Consider the following 20920-nt stretch of genomic DNA (forward strand, 5'->3'; position numbering starts at 1 on the left):
GAAAGCAACAAGAGGAAAGAAATCCATCACATAAAAGGGAAGCTCAATAAGATTATAAGCAAAGTTCTCAGTAGAAACCATGAAGACAAGAACACAGAGGTACAATATATTTAAGATACTGAAAGAGAAAAACTGCCAACCAAGCAAAACTGTCATTGAAAAATGAGGGAGAGTTTAAAATATTTTCAGACAGACACAGAGAGAGTTTGTGAACAAGACACATGCTCTACAAGAAATACTAAAGGGAGCACTACAGGCAGATAAGACAAGAGAGAGAGGTTTAGAGAAGAGTATAGAAATGAAGACTATCAGTAGGGATAAAAAAAGAGAGAGGGGGGAAAAAATAAAGTAAGATATGACATATAAAATCCAAAAGACAAACTGGTAGTCATTTGACAGTATGTTGAGTGAAATTAGCCAGAAAAAAAAGGACAGATACTGTATGGCCTCACTAATATGAGTTAACATTAATGAGTGAACCTTGAAAGTTAAAGTTGGGAACACAGATTATCAGGAGACAGAAAGAGGGTAGGGATCAAGCATCTGATGCTGAAGGCTGAGAGAATGTTCAACAGGATTGATTGTATAGATCCAGAAATGAATAGCACAATACTGTGTGATGGTAGCACAATATTGTAAGTACTCTGATGAGTGTGAGTACAGTTAAAAGAGGAAGGCTAGGGGCATGTTTTGACACCAGAAGGAAAGATAGAGGATAAAAACTGGGACTGCATAACAGCAAAACCTAGAGTGGACAATGATGGTGTTTAAATGTAGAAGTGTAAGAAAGTTTTTACATGAGAACAAACAAGTCAAGGTTAACATTGCAAGGAATTGAAAATGGAATGGTATATGAGAAAAAATTCAATCAAAGCAAACTAGCATCTACAGTTAAAAGTGGATTGTAATATTTCTCCATTAATTTTAACAAATGCAATATACCAAAACTAAATGTCAATAGAGGGGGATATAATGGAGAGGTATGGGATTCTTGGTGGTGGTGGTGGTGGTGGTGGTGGTGTTTCTCCTTTCTAATTTTTTTTTCTTTATTCTTTTATTTTTTCCTCTTCTTTCTATGCAGAATAAATGGAAATGTTCTCCTATAGATTCTGGTGGGTGAATGCCTAACTATGTGATTATACCAGGAGCTATTGATTATTCACTTAGGATGGATTATATGGTGTGTGAATAAACAGAAAATATACAAATGCTGGAGAAAAAGTGGAGAGAGATGTATACATATTCACTTTTGGTAGGGAAGAAAAATGGTGCAGCCCCTCTGGAGGGCAGTGTGGTGGTTCCACAGGAGACTAAGTAAAGAGTTGCCATATGATCCTGCAACCCCGTTATTTGGTATATACTTGAAAGAACTGAAAACAGTGCATGAATGGGCATTTGCACACTGGTGTTTATTGCCCCAATATTCATGATTTGCAATTATTAGGGGTGGCCTAAGAGTACATCAATGTGTAAACAGAAGGGTGAACTGTGGTGTAAACATACAACAGAATACTGAGCAGCTGCAATAAGGAATGAAGTAGTAAGGAATGCAACTAGGTGAATGAAACTTGAGGATGTTAAATTGAGTGAAATAAGCCAGAAACAAAAGGACAAATATTATAAAACCTCTCTAATGTAAACTAACTATAATGAGCAAACACTGAGAATTGAATTTGGGAACATAGGTTATTAGGGGATATAACATGGGCAGAGATTGGGCAATTGATGATGCAGGAGTACAGAATACTCAATAAGGCTTTTTGTAAAGGTTCCTAGATTGTAGGCTCTTAGAGCAATCACATCTATTCCTGAGTTTTAACTGTTATTTAAGAGATGTTTATTTGGTACAAAATTTATATTCTCTACAGCACACTAGCTAATTTAACCTGTATGGTCAGTTTATTTAAACAACCTAATTACATGGAACCTAGAATAGGGAATGAGATCTTGTTATTCTGTACAGATTAATGTAATACCCTAATAAATCCCAGAGTATTTTGGGCAGCAAATAAAAAAAGTATTTGCAAAATCCCCTTCAGGGACTGGGAGGGAAATGTGGAAATATTAAACTTTCCCACCTGGGGAATTCCTGATAGTCTCTCAAGCATTAGGGACTTCCAATTTAATAGGTCCAACCCTTGAGCTTGGGGCTTTCCCTTATGAAATTTATTCCTGCAAAGGAAAAGCTAAGCCTATTTATAATTGTGCCTATGGGTCATCCCCAGAGAACTTCTTTTTTTGCTCAGATGCGTTGCTCTCTCTCTAAGCCAACTTTGTAAATAAACTCACTACCCTCCCCGCTATGTGGGACATGACCCCCAGGGGTATAAGTCTCCCTGGCAACATGGGACATGACTCCCAGGGATGAGCCTGGCCCTGGCATCATGGGATTGATAAAGCCTTCTTGGTCAAAAGAAGGAAAAGAAATGAAACAAAATAAAGTTTCAGTGGCTAACAGATTTCAAATGGAGTCAAGAGGTCATTCTGGAGGTTATTCTTATCCATTATATAGATATTTCTTTTTAGTTTCTAGTGTGTTAGAATAGATAGAAGGTAATACCTGAATTTGCTGAACTATAATCCAGTAGATTTGATTCTTGATGATGATTGTATAACTACACAGCTTTTATTGTATGACCATGTGATTGCAAAAACCTTTTACCCAGTGTATGGGCAGATGAGTAATAAAAATAAAGACAAAACATATATATAAATTATAGGGGCAGATAAGGGGTATGGGATGTTTTGGGTGTCCTTTTCTATTTTTTTCTTTATTTTGGAGTAATGAAAATGTTCTAAAATTTATTATGGCAATGAATGCACAACTATATGATGACACTGTATACTTTGGATGGATCATATGGTGTGTTAATATATCTCAATAAAATTGCATTTAAAAAAAATGAAAACATCTGTTGGGGAATGAATCATGTACCCCACAAAAGACATGCTGAGCTATTAATCTAAGTTCCTGTGGATGTGAGCCCATTTGTAAATAGTATCTTCAAATATGTTGAGATGAGTGAGGATGTGGACTCATTTGTGAATAGGATCTTGAAAATCATATTTAAGTGTGGCTGACTGAATGAAGGTGGTTCTTAACCCATAATACTGAAAGCTTTATGAGTAGAAGCCAGAAGTCATAAAAAGCCAAGGAGGAGACCAAAGATTTCACCCTGTGACAGAGGACTGCCATCACCAAAAGGCCACTGACCCCCAGAGAAAGCCTGGCCTTGCTGACATGTTGATTTTGGACTTCTAGCCTTCAAGATAATGAGACAAGAAATGCCTGTTGCTTTAGGCCACCCATTGTGGCTGGGAGTTTGCTCTGGCAAACTAAGACATCTTATGGATTTATGATTTTAAGCAATTAGGTGGAAAATCTGATGTGACATGTTTTCACCAATCCCCTGTGATAATGAAATCAGATTCTATAAGTGTAGCATTTAATTTTCAGATTTAAGAAATAGCAACACTTGTTTATAATGTACAATTTTTGCCAGTTGAGAAAATTATGATATAGATTAAAGAGTTGGCAAACAATGGCCTGCAGGCTAAATTTGATCACTGCCTGTTTTTGTAAACAAGAGTTTATTGGAACATAACCATACCCATTCATTTGGGTATTGTCTGTCTGCTTCTACTCTTTAGCAGCAGAGGTGAATAGTTTCAATAGAGACTCTATGGCTCACAAAGCCAAGCATATTTACTCTCTGGGCCTGTACAGAAAAAGTGTGCTAATCCCTGATTTGGTGTTTGGATGAGACAGGTTGTGCCAATTTGGATATTTTATGACCTCCGGAAAAAGCCATGTTCTTTAATGCAATCTTGTTGGGGCAGACGTATTTGTGTTGATTAGGTTGGAACCTATTGATTGAGTGTTTCCAAGGAGATGTGACTCAATCAACCGTGGGCAAGACATTTGATTGGATAATTTCCATGAAGGTGTTACCCCACCCATTCAGGGTGTGTCTTAATTAAATCACTGGAGCCATATAAAACAGCTGACAAACAGAAGGAACTCAGAGCTGCAGCTGAGACAGACATTTTGAAGACAGCCGTTGGAATCCGACACAGACATTTTGGAGAACGCCATTTGGAAATGTACTCTGGGAGCAGGCAGACACCAGCCACGTGCTTTCCCAGCCAACAGAGGTTTTCCAGATGTCAGTGGCCTTTCTCCAGTGAAGGTACCCTATTGTTGATGCCTTGCCTTGGACACTTTATGGCCTTAAGACTATAACTGTGTAACCAAGTACACCCCCTTTATAAAAGCCAATCCATTTCTAGTATTTTGCATTCTGGCAGCATTAGCAAACTGGAATACAGGTTGAGAAATACCCACCAGGATTGGCCAGCCACTAGTCCTAGGGTGATGTGTAAAGCCATGGGAGAATGTAACGAGTTCGCTGAAGCAAATGAAAAACCAAGCACATAAATAATGCCCCCTTTTTATACCTGTGGTAGATTCTTATAGTAATGGTCCCCAATGAATCATGCTTACTGAGATCTATGCCCTTGTGTAATCTCTTCCCACACTGACTCTTGGGCTTTGGCCATGTGACTTGCTTAGGCCAAGTGGGACATCAGCAAACATGAAGCTGGCAAAAACATGATTAAGTGCTTCCTCAGTGGGACTTGCCCTGTTGGAACTCCACCTGTAAAGAAGTCCAGGGTTATCCTGATAGCAGGAGAGGCTGCATGATGTACTGGGTGTCCCAGCTGACAGCCCCAGCTAACTGCCAAACGTGTGAGTGAGGCCATCGTGGCACGTCTCAGATAACTGCAGTTGCATAAATCATACCAGGCAAGACCAGCAGAAGAACTACCAACTGAACCCAATCCAGATGGCAGAATCATGAGGAAATAAACAGGCTTGAGGGTGGATTTTTAAGTTGCAACTGATAACTGACCCAAAACCCTAACTGAAGGATGGCTACTGATAACGGAACAATAGCATTACCCAGGGACAAGAAATTGTATCTGGATATCAAAAGCAAAACCACCCAACAAAAATGATACCTGTGAGATACTGAGCAAATACCATTAAGGGCCCAGGATTTCCTTTTCTTTAAACTCTTGAAGGAAAGAAAAGCAGATCAAAAACCTTTCCCTTTCTGTCTAGAAATGATTAGATGCTATAAATAATGCAGTCTTGTGTTTCTGTAGAATCCCTTTTTTGTCCCTTTCTATCTGCCCAGACTGAATAGAATCTCTATCATCCTTGATGGGTTTTTTTTTTTCTTCTTTTTTGCCTGCTGGTGGAATAAAACAAATAACTGTGACAAGCTGTTGGCTTTAAGGTAGAACATCACAATAATGAGGAAAAGTTATGGCTTAATAGCAATTGAGAAGTAGTAAGAGCATGGAGCAAAGGGGAGCCATAAGGGCTAAGACGCTCACCGGAGATTCCCACACTAACTGCTGGGCAACCACATCGGTCTTTCTGCCGGAGAAGGAGAGGTCAAAGGGGTGGGGACAGGAGGGCTGTTTTCACTTCATCCCTAAGCGGCCTCTCTCAACCACTACCCTAGGAGTCAGTTCAGAGCAGCCTACAGTGACTCCACAAAGCCCCAAAATACCTCCAAATGCAGGCACAATAAAGGAAAGGAAAGATAAAGTTCAGGGGAAGGAGAGACCTGCTGATGTGGGGCGTAAATATTAAAGCAAGCCAAAATATCTGCTAGATGCCTGAAAATCCAATCTCAGAATAAATTGAGGCCATTTCAGCTCATCATCCATTTAACAGAAAGGGACCATGAGAACAGTCAGTCATCTAAATAGTAAGCTCATTCAGTCATTCAACAAACATTCATTGTCATCAGAGTACGTGTTAGGCAGTGCTGTGGACACTGTAAGTATAATGGCACACGCCACTGACATGGCTCTTGCTCAAATAGGGCTTATATCCTAGTGGGAGAGAGAGACAGAAACACAAATATACTCATAAATAAAATAATTGCAAATCCTATTGAGCACTGGGAAGGAAATAAACAAGGAGCTGGGCTAGAAAACACACAGTGACGTGGCAAGGAGGAATCTGCTCACGGAGGCCAAGGGCTTATGTCTTATTCAGGTTTGTGCCTCTCATGCTGTTTGTGGGTTTGAATTAAATGTTTTCACCTCGGGTATGCTAAGCTCCTGGCATTTGGACTTTTCCCACATTTTGGGTTATGGTGTTGTGTAACATTGGCGCAGCCTAAGTCAGGGGACAGGAGGTGAAGGGTGGCAGCAGCACTGAGCCCAGACAGGTTCTCCGGGGGAATTGCCTGGCACCCTGCTAATGACCCTGCCTGCAGGGGGGGCAGGCAGCAGCGCTTCCACACCATCTCTCCACACTGCTGTGCACTCATTAATCAAAGAGCAGCAGTGGGTCCCTACCCTGATGGGTTCTGCGTCGGAGCACTCTAACTAGATTGTTCTAAAGGGATCACACAGGGGACAGGAGCCTGGTTCTCTCCGTAGGGAGATAATAATGTTTCCAGGTCCTGGGAGAGGACGACCAGGGCCTCATTTGCTATTTAAAAAAAAAAAAAAAAAAAGGAACCTAGTCCCCAGCTTTCATCAAACGAGGGAAGATGTGCTTTTTAATATCTGCTCTTCCCATTAAACACAGAGGCACTGGAGAGCTGTTTTTCATCTTTTTTATACAGCTTCCTTTGCTTTTTGAATGTACCATATCATGTATCCTATTCTGTCTCACCTCTTGTTTGGTCATTATGAGAAATCATTTTCATAATCATAATAATAAGTAAAATAATATAATAATAAATAAAAATCCCAATTAAAACCTGGACTTCTGCCACCCAGTTGCCACAGGCAATTAAAGTTCTTTCGGGAAGTATTGCTATAGCTTGACGGTTTGAGAAAAAAGGGAATTCTTCTCTGAGGATAATGAAACCAAATGCATAATATTTTAGTTGTGTAACAGAACTACGTTATCCTTCAAAAGTTAAAAGTCTTTTGCTTCAGAAGTTTAAAGGGTGTGATACTTTAAAAAGAGATCTTATTGACTGAATACTAGAGAGTAAATATATTTAAAGTCAGCCCAAAACATTTTCATTTGATGAAATTTGTTTTGATGAGATGTTCTGATCCCTTACTATCTTATTATAATAGTCAAATACATATTTAACATGTCTGCTAAATTATAACATGTAGAACAAAAGCAAGATATCTTTGTATGCTATTATTTTTCTGTAGCCACAGTTATTTGTTTGAGTTAAAGATTGCCTTGACCGTCTTGATATATTTTTAGAAAAGGATTATGTTCAGAGTTCGGCCATTTCATGAAGCCACTTGACAATCTTTTTGCCAAAATTCACTTCTATACTTTTAGCTCCACTCTTTCTCTTTGGTGCTGTGGTGTCCTTGTTAAGGAAAAAGAATTACACGTTTTCATAAGCTGATGGGCTAACGGTGTCCGAGAGAAGGGAGGGGTTGCAAATCAAACATGACATGATGAACCGCCTCAGGTTTAACTAACGCTGACCACTGCGGAGCAGGCAGAACTTCCTCTTTTACGTGCTGCCTTGTTCTTCCCTGCACGCTCTGAGAGATGTCCGTCCTCAGCACGTAGACGAACTAGCATCCTAAAGAAACTTATCCAGGTTTCTTGTGCTCAGCTGGCTGAGTTGAAAAGTATTTCCCAGAGGCTAAGAAACAATTCTGACACCAATTACCAAGCACTTCGTATCCACAAACATATCCAACCAATGAAGATTTAATAAAAAGGCCCTCATTGCCCAACCCGGCTTCCCTCCCCTAATGATGCTTAACTGATCTAAACAGGTACAATTAAGACCATCCAGGCTTCCAGGGAATAACCTGAATATTTTGATTAACAGCACAAGCTAGCCAGATTTAAACTCAAATTTACTACTGGAGTGAAAAATATTTAAGGATAATCAAGCAAGAAGAAAGCACCAAGAACCCTGACATAATGCCAGTTTTAGAGCACAGAAAGGTTATGAAATGATTTCAAGATATTTAAAGACACAAAATGTATTTTGCATAAGCCATTGCACTAGATTTTAGGAAAGCTAAAACCATCCTGCTTTCCAATCCCAGCAAGTGAGGATTCTAGGAAACAAGAATTTTAGGCCAGCCGGAAATAGAACTTTTCTGCATCCCAACTCTTAAGGAGACAATCCCACAAAAAAACAATCAAAACAAAACAAAACAAAAAACTGTCATGCCACCAAAAGATAAACACTACAAGCATTGTGTTATGACAGAAGTAGAATCTCTAGTGTCTGTATTTAAGGAACAAACAACCCTATTGGAGAGAGAAATTGCGCACAACTGGAAGAGACTTAATATCTAAGAAACAGCACCCCAAGAGAAAGGTCAGGGATTCAGGCAATGAGTTATCTTCTCACAACCGGACTTAACAGTCACCTCTGGGTTAAGGACTTCCAATTCCGCACCTTTCTTGCAATCTCACCCAAGCTCTGGTCCCTTACCTCCAACTACCATCTACACCCAAAACTAAACTCATAATCTTCACTGCCAACCCACCCACGCATAAAAAGGAAACATTTCTTGCCTTCCAAATGAAATGCTCATTGAATTTAAGTAACTGGGTAAGTGTCGCAATGTCACTGTTTTAATCAAGTAGGTTTAAAACCTATATTTCACCTTTGACTACTCTCTTAGCTTCATTTCCTCCTGCAATCATTTCTTCCATAAAAATCCTGCTGTCCTTTTTTCTACTAAAATGTCCTGTCTTCCTACAAGTGTGCTTATTTCTACCTCCCCTATCAGTCCACAAGCCCCTTGAGAAATGGATTGTGACTTATTTTTCTTTTGTATCGCCCCGAGCACATAAATACTCTACCAGTACTTAATTGGTCCAGTAGCTTTTGCACCTGCTTCACCCTTGACCTGGAATAGCCCAGTAGGCTGTGAGCCACATGCAAAGTACTGTATTTTTTTAACCTTTTTGTCCATACTGCCTAGCACAGTGCCTGGCATTTCATATCCGTTCAATAAATATTTTAGTTAAGTAATTCATTTTTAAAATCCAGGCTCCAGGCATATCTGGTCTGAATCCATCCCAGGTAAAGCAATATCTGCCTTCTTTTAGAGAACTTGCTAATGAAATACCTTAAAGTTCTTCAGAGAAAGATAAGCAAGGAGGAAAAAAAAAAAAAGTACCATTCTCTTTCTTTGATAGCTTCATTAATGAGTCATTAGAACTGCCCCAAGCCAGAGCCCTAGGGAGCTTTATTAGTTCTCTGGGAGCATTGGGAGGCAGAGCTCTCCTTCCAGCTGTCAGGCTTCTTGTTTATTAATACATGACAGGGCTTGTGCTTCCACTCCCATTGTTACCCATGTTCCAGAGTCCTTTGAAAGCATAAATAAATGATAGCTAGCCAGTCTCCTTCCCTAGGATTTTGTCAATGCTGAGAATCTTGACAGCTTTTCCAAGGCATGATTTGCCACTACAAATGCCAGGTTGGGGGAGCTCTTCTCCTTTCCTGTTCATAGAGATGCTTGGTAATTCAGAGTGCCAACTCTTCCCAATAGGGTCAGATGCTAACGTGCTGTCACAAGTCTCCAGGCAAGAGAGCTGTGCCATTTGCTCTTATATGCCCTGAGCCTTAGCAGGGTGGAAGACCTTTGCTCAGCAGGTAAGTAATTCAGATCCTCAAGATGCCAGTACCCAGAGATACTAGGTTTTAGGCAAGCTAAAACCATCCTGTTTCCAATCCCAGCAAGTGAGGATTCTCGGAAACAAGAATTTTAGGGCAACAAGAAATAGACCTTTTCTGCATACCACTTCCTAAGGGGCCACAGCATGACATGGGGAGGGGAGGATGTGACTCTGGGGTTTTCATGGACATTCATAGAGTTAGGAGCCCAAAGGATGGTTATGGTGGTCCCACTTTGCCTGCCTGCCATTGTCCCTTCTTTCCCCTACCCTCACCCACCTCACCTCCCCTACCCCATTCTCAAAAGCTGGGAATTTGCTTCACTCATGGACTTATAGGAACTTCCTTGGCCTTGACCTTGACTCTCAGAATACAGATCCTCTGACCATCCACTAAGAGGATGTGGGTGGGAGATACGGGTGTGGTTTGGGAGTCTCCAACCTTGGATAGATTGTCAGAAATTTATAGTTGATCAAAAGCACTTGAGAGAAATGAGAGGAGCAGAGATCAATTGAAGGACCAGAATTATAGGAGTAGAGCAAGTAAGGGAAGGAATTTCACAAGGGAATACACTTTAGAAAGTGGACATCTAGGCCTATAATGGCTCAACGTAAGTTATTTAGGAGTTCTCTAATTAGTTAGTTTTGCCAGTATTCTCTTCTAAGGTTATTTCAGACCTCAGATACCCAAAACACTTTGCCCAGTCCCACGAGAGAGTATAAGAGACCTACTTTCTATTTGGAGAATGTGAAAAAATAGGATGAAGGATGGATGTGGCCTTAGGAAAGTGTGTGAGTAAGCTATGACAGCCCCTGGTGACCACCCCCTTCCTCTTCAATGTTCCTCCCTTGTCCCTGATATCATGGTTGTCTTCAGCCATGAGCTGTTCCTGGACATCCTTCCCAGGGAACCAGCTTTCACCTACTGTTCCATCATCACATCATCCTATAATCCAAGGATGCTTCATTCTACCAGGGAACTGAATAACCTTCCAGACCCACACACCCATCTCTAAGCTATCTGGAGCATGGCAGGAGTGTAAGTTGTTTGGGGTAACACAGGTTTCTAGGATTCCCAGAATTCCAGTCACTATGACAGGTGGGAGAAAAGAAAAAATATTTTTGGAGGGGAAAACATGTCCCTTCATCACTGACACCCCAGGAGCAACAAGCACATCCAGCACCTGGATCTTTGCTTCTAAGTACCATTCTCCAACAAAAGAAACCATGTTCCTTCAAGAAGTGGTTGATTCCAGGTCATGGCGTGAAACATACAAGATGATCCTGGAACATCTTGTGGGGCCAGAAAGTAAGGAAGTGCTCTGGAAATCTTGACAGTATCTTGAAAGGGCACAAGAACCAACCTGAAAGAGCACCCAATAGCCAAAGCTGGGACAATTTGAGCAAAAAAGTAAATAAAAAAGTAATTATTAGACTGTAACCCATAGAATAAAATAAACTTGAGTCAATTTTGATATGAGTAATTGAATAAATAAATAAATTAGCAATAAGGTACAGCTCTTCCTTACAAAAGAATTCCAATTAATAAATGTAGAAGGAAGAAAGGAAATATAAAATCACCATTAGAACCCCATACTAATAATTATTTTGTGCAATTATTGTTTAACACAGTTGGATGCTAAAATTATGGGGCAAAAGTTTGAGGGGAAACAGAATATTTACATAATATAAAAGTTTCTCCCTCAAGATATTAATTACAAAGCGAAACGCAGCAACTTTATAGTGGAAAATCCTTGGAGACATACCTTAACCCAGCGATGGAGGTAAAAGCACTAGTAGTAAGACATATTGACATCTTGTTCCCCTTGGCCTGATGCACTGAGAAGGACACATTATTTCTGAGATACTCTTGCCAAAAATACACAACCACAATCTAGTCATGAAAAAAATTAGACAAACCCAAATTGAGGGATATTTTATAAAACAACTGGCCTGTACTCTTCAAATGTGTTTAGGTTACAAAAGACAAGGAAAGACGGAGGAACTGTCATAGATTGAAGGAGACTAAGAAAACATGATAGCTAAATGCAATGTGGGATCCTGGATAAGATCCTGTAACAGAAAAAGGACATTCATGAGAAAACCAGTGAAATCTGAATAAAGTCCATAGTTTAGTTAATAGTATTGTACCAATGTTAATTTCTTGGTTTTGATCACTGTACTATGGTTGAGATGTTAACATTAGGGAAGCTGGGTGAAGATGCTCTGTGCTAATTTTGTCACTTTTCTGTAAGTCTACAATTATTTCCAAATAAAAAGATTTTCTTGAATGTCCCTTCATATTACCCTCCCTGCAATAGTGGTGGGAATAGGGAAGTAAATCATGAGCTGATTTTCTTTTTTAGGGTGTGGGAAAGGCGTGCAGAAGGGAGTGACTACACAATTTCTCCACCCTACAAGAAGAAAGCAAAACCGGAAGTTGGGATGATTTAAAGTGAAGCAGACATGCGGAGGAGCACAGGCTCCCCAATAGGGGAGAACGTGGATTGGCCTCGTTCCAGATCCCAGCTCAGAGGCAGGCCAAGAGCCTTTATTTTAAGACTGTCAGCTGTTTGTGTCCACAAAAGAGAAAGAGGGGACACAATTCTAGTATCAGTATCCCAATGGACGTCTACTGCTGGCTTCTCTCCCTCCCAGCTGTGGACTCGGTGGCTCTGGGAGCTTTGAGGCTAATTATTGTAAGGATTAGCACCCGACAGGCTGGGCAGCCTGGATAATTCCTCTTATTTAGGAAGATCCACCATAAAATGGATGGCTTACCCCTTCCTCTCCTTTTCAACCTTTCAACATTTCAGCTCCAAGCTTTTGTTGTTGTTGCTGTTGGTGATAGCTACTTTTTTTTTTTTTTTTTTTTTTTTTTGAGCTCCCACCTTGTTTAAGGTATATATGAAGACAGCAAATAACTCTTGAAGGATAATGGAGCACTAACACACTGTAGGCTCATGATAAAGAGCTTGCTGAATTGAATTAAGTCTCATTTCTATGGATTATGTCTAGGGAGCTTTTCTATGCTTAGATTATGGCATTATGGTCATAATCTCTCTTACCACAATAGTCTCTTACCAGAATAGTCTATGAATTGCTGCAGTGAGGAGTACCTGCAAATTTTCTACAGACATAGTCTTTAAAGACATGACTCCTCTATGTAAGATAGGACATGAACCTTGGATGGAGAGTAAAAATAGCAATAATAATTGCCAGCTTTTATTGAGTATTTACTATACACCATGTATGTAAACCTCCAACAACCTATGAAGTGGGAACTATTATAATCCCCAGTTGGCAGATGGCCTAGAAAACAGCATGGCCTAGATGCCAAGCCAGGCATCTGGAATGGAGTTGATGCTCTTAACCATTGTGCTCTACTTCCTTTCATATTCTTCAGTTTTGGTCCAGCTTTACTGTTGGATTTGGGGCAAGTCTATAAAATTCTCTGAGCCCCTGTTTACCTGCCTATAAAACTGGGATAATAGTCACATCTTACCTACTTTGAACGGTCAAGTAAAGTTTACCAGGGAACACTTAACAAAAGTTGAACATATATTAGATCACAAAGGAAGTTCTCCAAAATTTCAGAGATTCTATATAAAGTCGCCTCTTTGACCATGATGCAGTTAAATCAGAAATAAACCATAAAGATGGTTAAAATTTGCTTTAAACTTGATGTGCTTCTAAATCAGGCATGGGTTAAAGGAAGTAAGTCTCATTAAAACAACACACAAAGTCTGAATCCCTAGCTGTAGAGGGTAAAGCTGAAAAGAAGTCTACTTTTTACTTCGGGACTCCCCAAAAGGTCTGGACATTATAAGAAACAGGAACCTCTGTAAATGAGAATAGAGATAGGTCTGAAAAATAGAAGGATTGGACGGAAATCTGTTTAAGAAACACTTACATCTCCAGTTGCCTCCCCCGACTGCCCAGCCAGATGACTGCTGCTCACCTCCCCTGGTGGCAGACTGGATGTGTATTTTCTGGAGAGGGTAAGGCACAGAGTCCCTGGACCACGGTCCAGCAGGCACGGCTGAAGGTGTTAGCCATATTGAAAATAGAAGTTTCAGTGGAAACTTACAATGAATATTGAGCCTCTCCTTCTCCCCACTTTCTTTCCTGACATGCTTTTTAGAACATAGGCAGCCAGGTTTGTATGCTTCAGCAAGACCTTGGAAGGCTTTTCACTGAAGAATCTCAATCTAAGGATTCTGAATAAGGGTTCCATAGAGAGATGGCCCCACCAGAGCTCCTTACAGTGACCTTCATAGTCATGAAGCCCCACTCATGGGCGCAGCGCATCCAAACACTTTTTAATTCTTCACAAATCAACAGACAACAATTGAAGATCACCAGATACTTGAGGAAAGCATTTATAATAAAGACAAACAAAAACAGAAAAAAAAAAATCAACTTGGAGGAAACAGATTATCTAGGAAGAAAAAACTAAAAAACAAACAAACAAACAAACAAAAAAAGTATATCCTAAGAAAGACAAAAAGAAGATAGAGCATCCATGAAATAAAAACAGGATGTACTAGAAACTAGAAATGGAACATTGAGAGGAAAAAAAGGAGCTCTTGGAAAATAAAATTATGAGAACATAAATAAGAAGCCCAACATATAGAAGGGTTAAAGTTGAGGAAATCACCCAGAAAATGTAAAGGAAGGCAAAAGAAATGAAAGGGGGGGTTGGGGGGCATAGAGAAGAGAGAAAACAGAATAAGATAACAAAAAATAATGACAAAATAATGAAATAATCATAATAATAACAGAATGGAAAATAAATTATCATATTCAAGAAAATTTCCCAGAACAGAGACACACATGAGAAAGGGTACACCAAGTGCCCAACACAAAGGATGAAAGGCCCACGCCAAGGAGCATAATCATGAAACTTCAGAACACTGAGGACTAACAGAAGATACTATGTATTTCCAAAGAGAAGAAAATAAAATTGCTTATAAAGGGTCAGGAACCAGGATGACTTATAAATTCCCCATAGCAACTCCGGAAGTTAGAAGATAATGGAGCAATGTTGGCAAAAGTCTTTTGAGACTATAGTTTCCAACCTAGCAATCTCTACAATTATTAAAGACATTTGCACTCCATGCAACGAGTTGTGACATTTCATTATGGCAGTTTTTCCAAAACTTCAGTCATTTATATATTACCTTGATGATTTCTGACAAAACCACAGCCCACTTGTACTATTTTTTAAAATTTTTCTTAAATTGTCATCTTTTTAACTTAAGTAAATTCATTATGGAAAACTAGTTATCACTTGTGATAAATAGAAGGTAACTGCAAAGATAAATAGAATAAAAGTAATGATATCAAGTTCTGGCTGGCTCCAGTTGGCTTCTTAAGGCTCTGAGCCCAGTGTCTGCTTTCTTTTTACTATAAGGAAGATTAGCAAGGATAAGAGAGGTGCTAAAGACCAGCCCCAGCACCACCGGATATATCTTTTGATATAACAGAAAAGATTGAAAGTGAATTGAAAGGACCAATTGTCTATGTGAGTCAACATGATATAACGCCACCTCAGTTCACCACCTACACCCCCACACCCCCGCCATTCCACCGACTCCTTGTCTTGAAAATGCTTCACTGAAGGGACACACAAAGGCCACATCCCACTCTCTGGCAAGACTCAGGAATACAAGGTAGCCTGGAACCCCAACCGACTCAGCAGCTAGGACCAGACAGGGCTGTAAACCCTGTTTTGGTTTTAAAATACTGCTTATCTCTGCTTTTCAAAGCTAAAGGAGCAAAGAGGTCCTTTATGCAAAACGGCAGGTTTCTTCTTCTGGACCACAGCTGAGGGTTTCCTTCAGCCAGTCCCCGACCTCCATCTTCAGGTTTACCTACATCAGCTCAATTTGCCAACTCACAGAGTGGCCTCCTCATGCCCTCTCCATGCAGGGTTGACTTACATGTAAATGGTCACTTCATGGTCGTCACCAGGCCTCTGGTAACACTTGAGGTTCTCCTTTTGTTAACACAACCACCGGGGCTGGTCTCCAGAAACTAAAGACTTGCTGGTCCCTGACTGAGGAGGGCAACTACATGATTATTAATCCTGTGTTCAGCATCCCCTCTGCTGAGGCTAAGTCAGGTCTCAGACTCCAAGACCCTATGCTGCCTCCACTGTCTGCCCTCTATGAGCTACCCCAGCAGTGGAACACGATGAGCAAGATCTAGTGGCCAAGAGACCAAGGAGAAGTTCCAGAACTAAGTCAAGAAACAAACAGACAAACAAAAAGTACTGCTGGCCTGACTAATACCAATAACCACCTCAGCTAATGATTATAACTGAAACCAGGAGTGGTACCTAGATCCCTCTTTAATTTGAATTTTCTCAAAATTTTGGAGAGCCTTGGGGCACATCCTTAGACAATCTTCATTTTTTCTATTTATCCCTTCTTCATTTTTTCTATTTATCCCTTTTCCTTTGTTATCTCATCCAGTCTCATGGCTTAAATGACATAAATATGGTGATGACTGTCAAATTAATATCTCAAACCAGAACTTTTCACCTAAACTCCAGACTTGAATATTCACTTGTCTACTCAATATCTCCATTTGTATTTTTAATAAGCATCTCAAACTTAATGTGTCCTAAACTGAGCTCCTGATTTTCCCAAAAACACTAACTCTCCTGTGGTTTTCTCCATCTCAAAAAAAAAAAAAAACAAATGACCACTCCTTACTTCCATTTTGCTCAACCCAAAAACCATGTAGTCATCCTTGAGTTTTCTTTTCTTTCACACTAACAACCCCCTCTTCTGATCCAGCAGCAAATCCAGTCAGTTTTGCCTTTAAAATACATCCAGAATCTGACCACTTCCCACCATCCCCATAACTACTTTCTAGAAGATGGGTACTTTAAACTGAACATTAAAGTAGAAGATAGCCATGGTTTGGTGAAGAAAATGAAGCAGCATATCAAGCAAATTGTTATTAACATAGAAATAGCTCAGTCTCTGGATTCTGATGGGAATACATAACATCTATTGAGAGCTTGCTACAGTGTGCCATATGCTGTACTGCGTGCTGGATGTTACCTCATAGATCCTTGTTATCTCTTCATGAGGTAAATACTATTTTTATTATTCCCCTTTATACAGAAGGAGCCATTCTTAGAGAGGGAGGATAAGTAGCTTGTCCAAGGTCACTACTGGGGACTGAATCATGTACCCCACAAAGGACACGTTCAAATTTTAATCTTTGTTCCCATGGGTGTGAACTCACTTGTAACCAGGACCTTTTGAAAATGTTATTAGTTAAGGGGTGGCCAAATTGAGTCAGGGTGGGTCTTGATCCATATGACTTATAAAGAGAGGAAATTCCTACGTAGTCAGAGATTCTCGCCAGAAGTAGGAGAAGTCAGAGAAGACAGATCACCACGTGGCTGATGGAGGCCCACCATCACCAGAATGCTACCAGCTCCAGGAGAAAGCCTGACCTTGCTAACATCTTGATTTTGGACCTCTAGCATTCAAAACCATGAACCAAGAAATTTCTGTTGTAAGCCAACCAGTATGTGGCATTTGTCAAAACAGCCTGACAAACTAGGACAGTCACATATCTAGGAAATGGCCAAGTCAAATATCAAACTGGAAGTCATTTGGTGCCAAAGCCTGCACTCTTAACCCACTACTCCAGAAAGACACAACTGTCATCTTGGGGTCTTGTCTCAACCTGGGATAGTCTGATTCCTCCTTGGGTGACCTTGGGTATTCTGCTCTGATAGACTCTTTTGTCCTTTCCAGCCTAACAAGTTGCAGATCCAACTGCACTTCAATTCCAGGAACTGTGGTGTCCCACTCTCTCCTGCTTGCCAGTCTCCACACTGTTTGCTCCCTGGGCAGGGTGAGCAGCACTCCTGCTGCCAGTCCTCATCTGCTACCAGCACAGCCTGGGAACTCCTGTGCTGAAGTCAGAGCAGCCATCTTGCCCCAAGGGTTGTACCAAGCACCCAGAGCCAACACCATGCCCCCAAGTAGTCTCTGACTGAGGGCCAGGAACAACTAGATTTGCAGGATTTCACAGTGGCTCTGGGGGAGAAGGCCCTCACAATTCCCTTGTAACTGTCTTTAGTGAGATATTTGGCTAAACCAAAGTGTCATGCCACAGGTGCCTGTCACCAACACAGGTGGCTTTTACAGAGCTAGTGAGGTCTGTTGTTTGACACCTTCTGTGTTCTGGTCTCCAGTGAAAATGAGTCATGGCTAGGTGCAGGAAACAATGCAGGAGGACAAAACTTGTATAGTACCCATTTTCTCTTAAAACTGAAAAAGGGATTAATGTTTAATGAGAGCCTACTATATGCCAGACACTTTATCAGAGCACTTCATTTTCATAGCCCTGTGAAGTTGGTGTTGATATCCTCACTTTACAAATGAGGAAACTGAGGCTCAGAGTTTGCAAACTCAGCTTCAAACCAAATCTGCCTGTTTCCTAAGCCCAGATGTGGATTCCCGCCCTCCCGCCCCCAATCTGCCTTATAGGAATAGAAGGGATCTTTAATTCTAGGTGAAACTCCTATCTCAGGAAAGTAACATATTTCTTACCAGATATGTCCATGGAGAAATTCAATTTCCAAAAGAAAAACCCCCATCTGGAGAAAGGGAGTTGTTTTGGAGAATACTGAACTGGGAGCAGAAGAATGGCTGGTTGGGGTGAGGTGGGGGTGGTGGTATAGAAGTGGTGCCCCTTCTATGGTATCAAGAAGACTCTTTCCTTCTCTAGAAATGTGTTCCTAATGTCTTTCCCTGCATCCAGGAAGTGTTCCTTTAGAATGTTCAAGATTTTTCCAGCTGCAGGAACCTCTGCAGATTTCTCGTTAGACTGACCTCTGGACAGGGATTAATGAATCTGGTGCCTAACTGCTGTGGCCACTGATAGGACACAGATCACTGACAGGAATGAGGGGAATGTGTCAGGGCGATCGGAAGCAGTCACCTAAGTTAATCTTTCGCTACTTCATAAATTTGCCCATCTACAGCCCTCCTATCAGTATATCAAGTCACATATGCATCTAGTTAACACTATGTAACAGGATCCCCATCTGTGAAAATGGGAATAATATAAGAATCTCCAGATGGGAAAGTTGTCCCCCAGCAATCTGGCTTATCCCCCATACCATGGGCCGCCAATACTTTCCACAAGGTAAAGGAGCTACCCCTTCCCTAGTGGTGATTTCTCAGCTCTCCTCCAATGCTTTCTGGGATCTAATGAGCCCACAACATAAAATTCTTCCTCATGTATGACTTTAATTCCTCCAGGAAAATTCCAGCTCATTTGGTGCTCAGTGAAGATGGAAAAACGTATTTGCAAAATATTTAAATATATTCAAGCAACATTACAAAATTAGGAAAGGAAAGTTTGTTTAAAAAAATTGTGACTAATCCTCCCAGCCTACCTGGATTTTCATTTTTCTGCATCTCCTTCCAAATTTTATCCATATTCATAAATAGCTTGCAATAATTATAATCCCAACATAGGCACCATTTTGTAGAATCCCCTTCTCATTAAAACAGCTCTTCACACAAAAACTGATTTTCATGTCCCTGTTTCAGGCAAATCCTCATAAATGTGCTATCCTTCATGTGAAGATTATTACTGGGGTCCTCACCACATTCCAGAAAAGACAGGATGAGTGTTTTGTTTTGTGTTTTTCCTTTGGGGGGCAGGGGAGCATCTATCCAGTAAGAAGATAGGTTTCATTGAGCCTGTTCACCTTGTCTTGCCATATCTCCCTCAAACCCAACAATACTGATTTATTGGATAGATGGTTGAGGCTTTGTCAAGGTTTCCTCACCTTTGAGTCTTGGTGCCTGTCTCTTGCCTGCTAATCAGTTTTGGATGGACCCATAATTCACCTGCCTAGTTTCCCAGTCTGCCCTGACCATGAACCTTAATGGGAAGGGGACAGAGAACTGCAGGGCTGTGCATGATCCCAGACTTCCCACCCAGTCCTCACCTCAGCATGCATGTCAAGGTCTGGCTTCTGCACACCAAGCTCTGTCCTGACGTTACAGGTTTGCAAAACTCTGGGTCCACTGACATTTCCACCCGAGGACCAGATCTCATCTGACACCCCTTAAGAGACAGAAAGTGTTCAGAGCACCTTTTCTCCTTGAAGTCCTCTAGCCCATGTGCAGGGCACAAGATTACTCCCAGTAGATCTCCCTGACTGTGCAGAACTGAACCTATGACCTTCCATTATGCTTTCATTATGGTTAAATAAGAGTGAAATATGAGGTCCTCTATGAACATGTCCTGGGTACTAGAGGGTTTTATTTATTTATTTATTTATTTATTTATTTATTTATTTATTTATTTTTAAAGGCAGAGACATTAACCTCAGAAATAGCAGTAAGAGATGACTGAGTACTTAGAAGAAAGATGCCAGCCTAGAAGTTCATGTCAGTTAATGAGCACAAGACTAAATAAAAGAGGCTGCACTGAACATAATATTGAGTCCCACCCCACCCCCAAACATTCTTCCATCTGGCATATGGGAAAAGATGCCATCTCTCTACTTGGAACAATTCTTATTGGCAATCCAATTTCTGTGTGTCATTGTATGCCCTTCTACAAGCATAAAGGAAAGATGACTTTCTGGCAGGAAGCCCTGGGAGAGTTGTCAGACATCCTGATAAATAGGAATCATCCCTATTCTCAGTGTTTGACCGCACATCTCAATGCCAACCTACAATTTTCCGATGTCCATACTGACTTTTCCCCATAGCCAGGCATAGAGCCAAGATGACAAATGAGCCTGCCTGTCCCTTACCATGTAAGTCCTGCTCCTCTCGGAATAACGTACAAGGAGGAGGAGGCTTGTTCACACTGGTGTGCTGGAGCCAGCTCGTACCAATTCACAAGAGCTGATTGTTAAATTTTAAGGAATTTTGTGAGCCAGTAGACATCACTTTGATAGCTTGAAATTGGCCATGGTGGGATTATTTACACCAGAGAAATTGGTAAATACTACAAATCAGAGGCAGTTATTAAAATTTTTCCAGCACACATCACTGCTTGTTTACTGAATCCCTGGAATTTTATAGACACTAAGAGAAGGTCAAACCTTGAGCTGTTTCACTGTGAAATTCTCCGCAAGAAAAGAACAGGGAAGACAGAAACAGAGTCCTAAAATGTTGAATTAGAAAGGATGCTGGAAGTCACCTAGTGACATACCATGAGGTGATACGCTGTGAAGTGGAGTGACAAGAATTTCACACTGCC

This window comes from Choloepus didactylus, chromosome 5, assembly GCF_015220235.1.
Source record: "Choloepus didactylus isolate mChoDid1 chromosome 5, mChoDid1.pri, whole genome shotgun sequence".
NCBI lineage: Eukaryota > Metazoa > Chordata > Mammalia > Pilosa > Megalonychidae > Choloepus > Choloepus didactylus.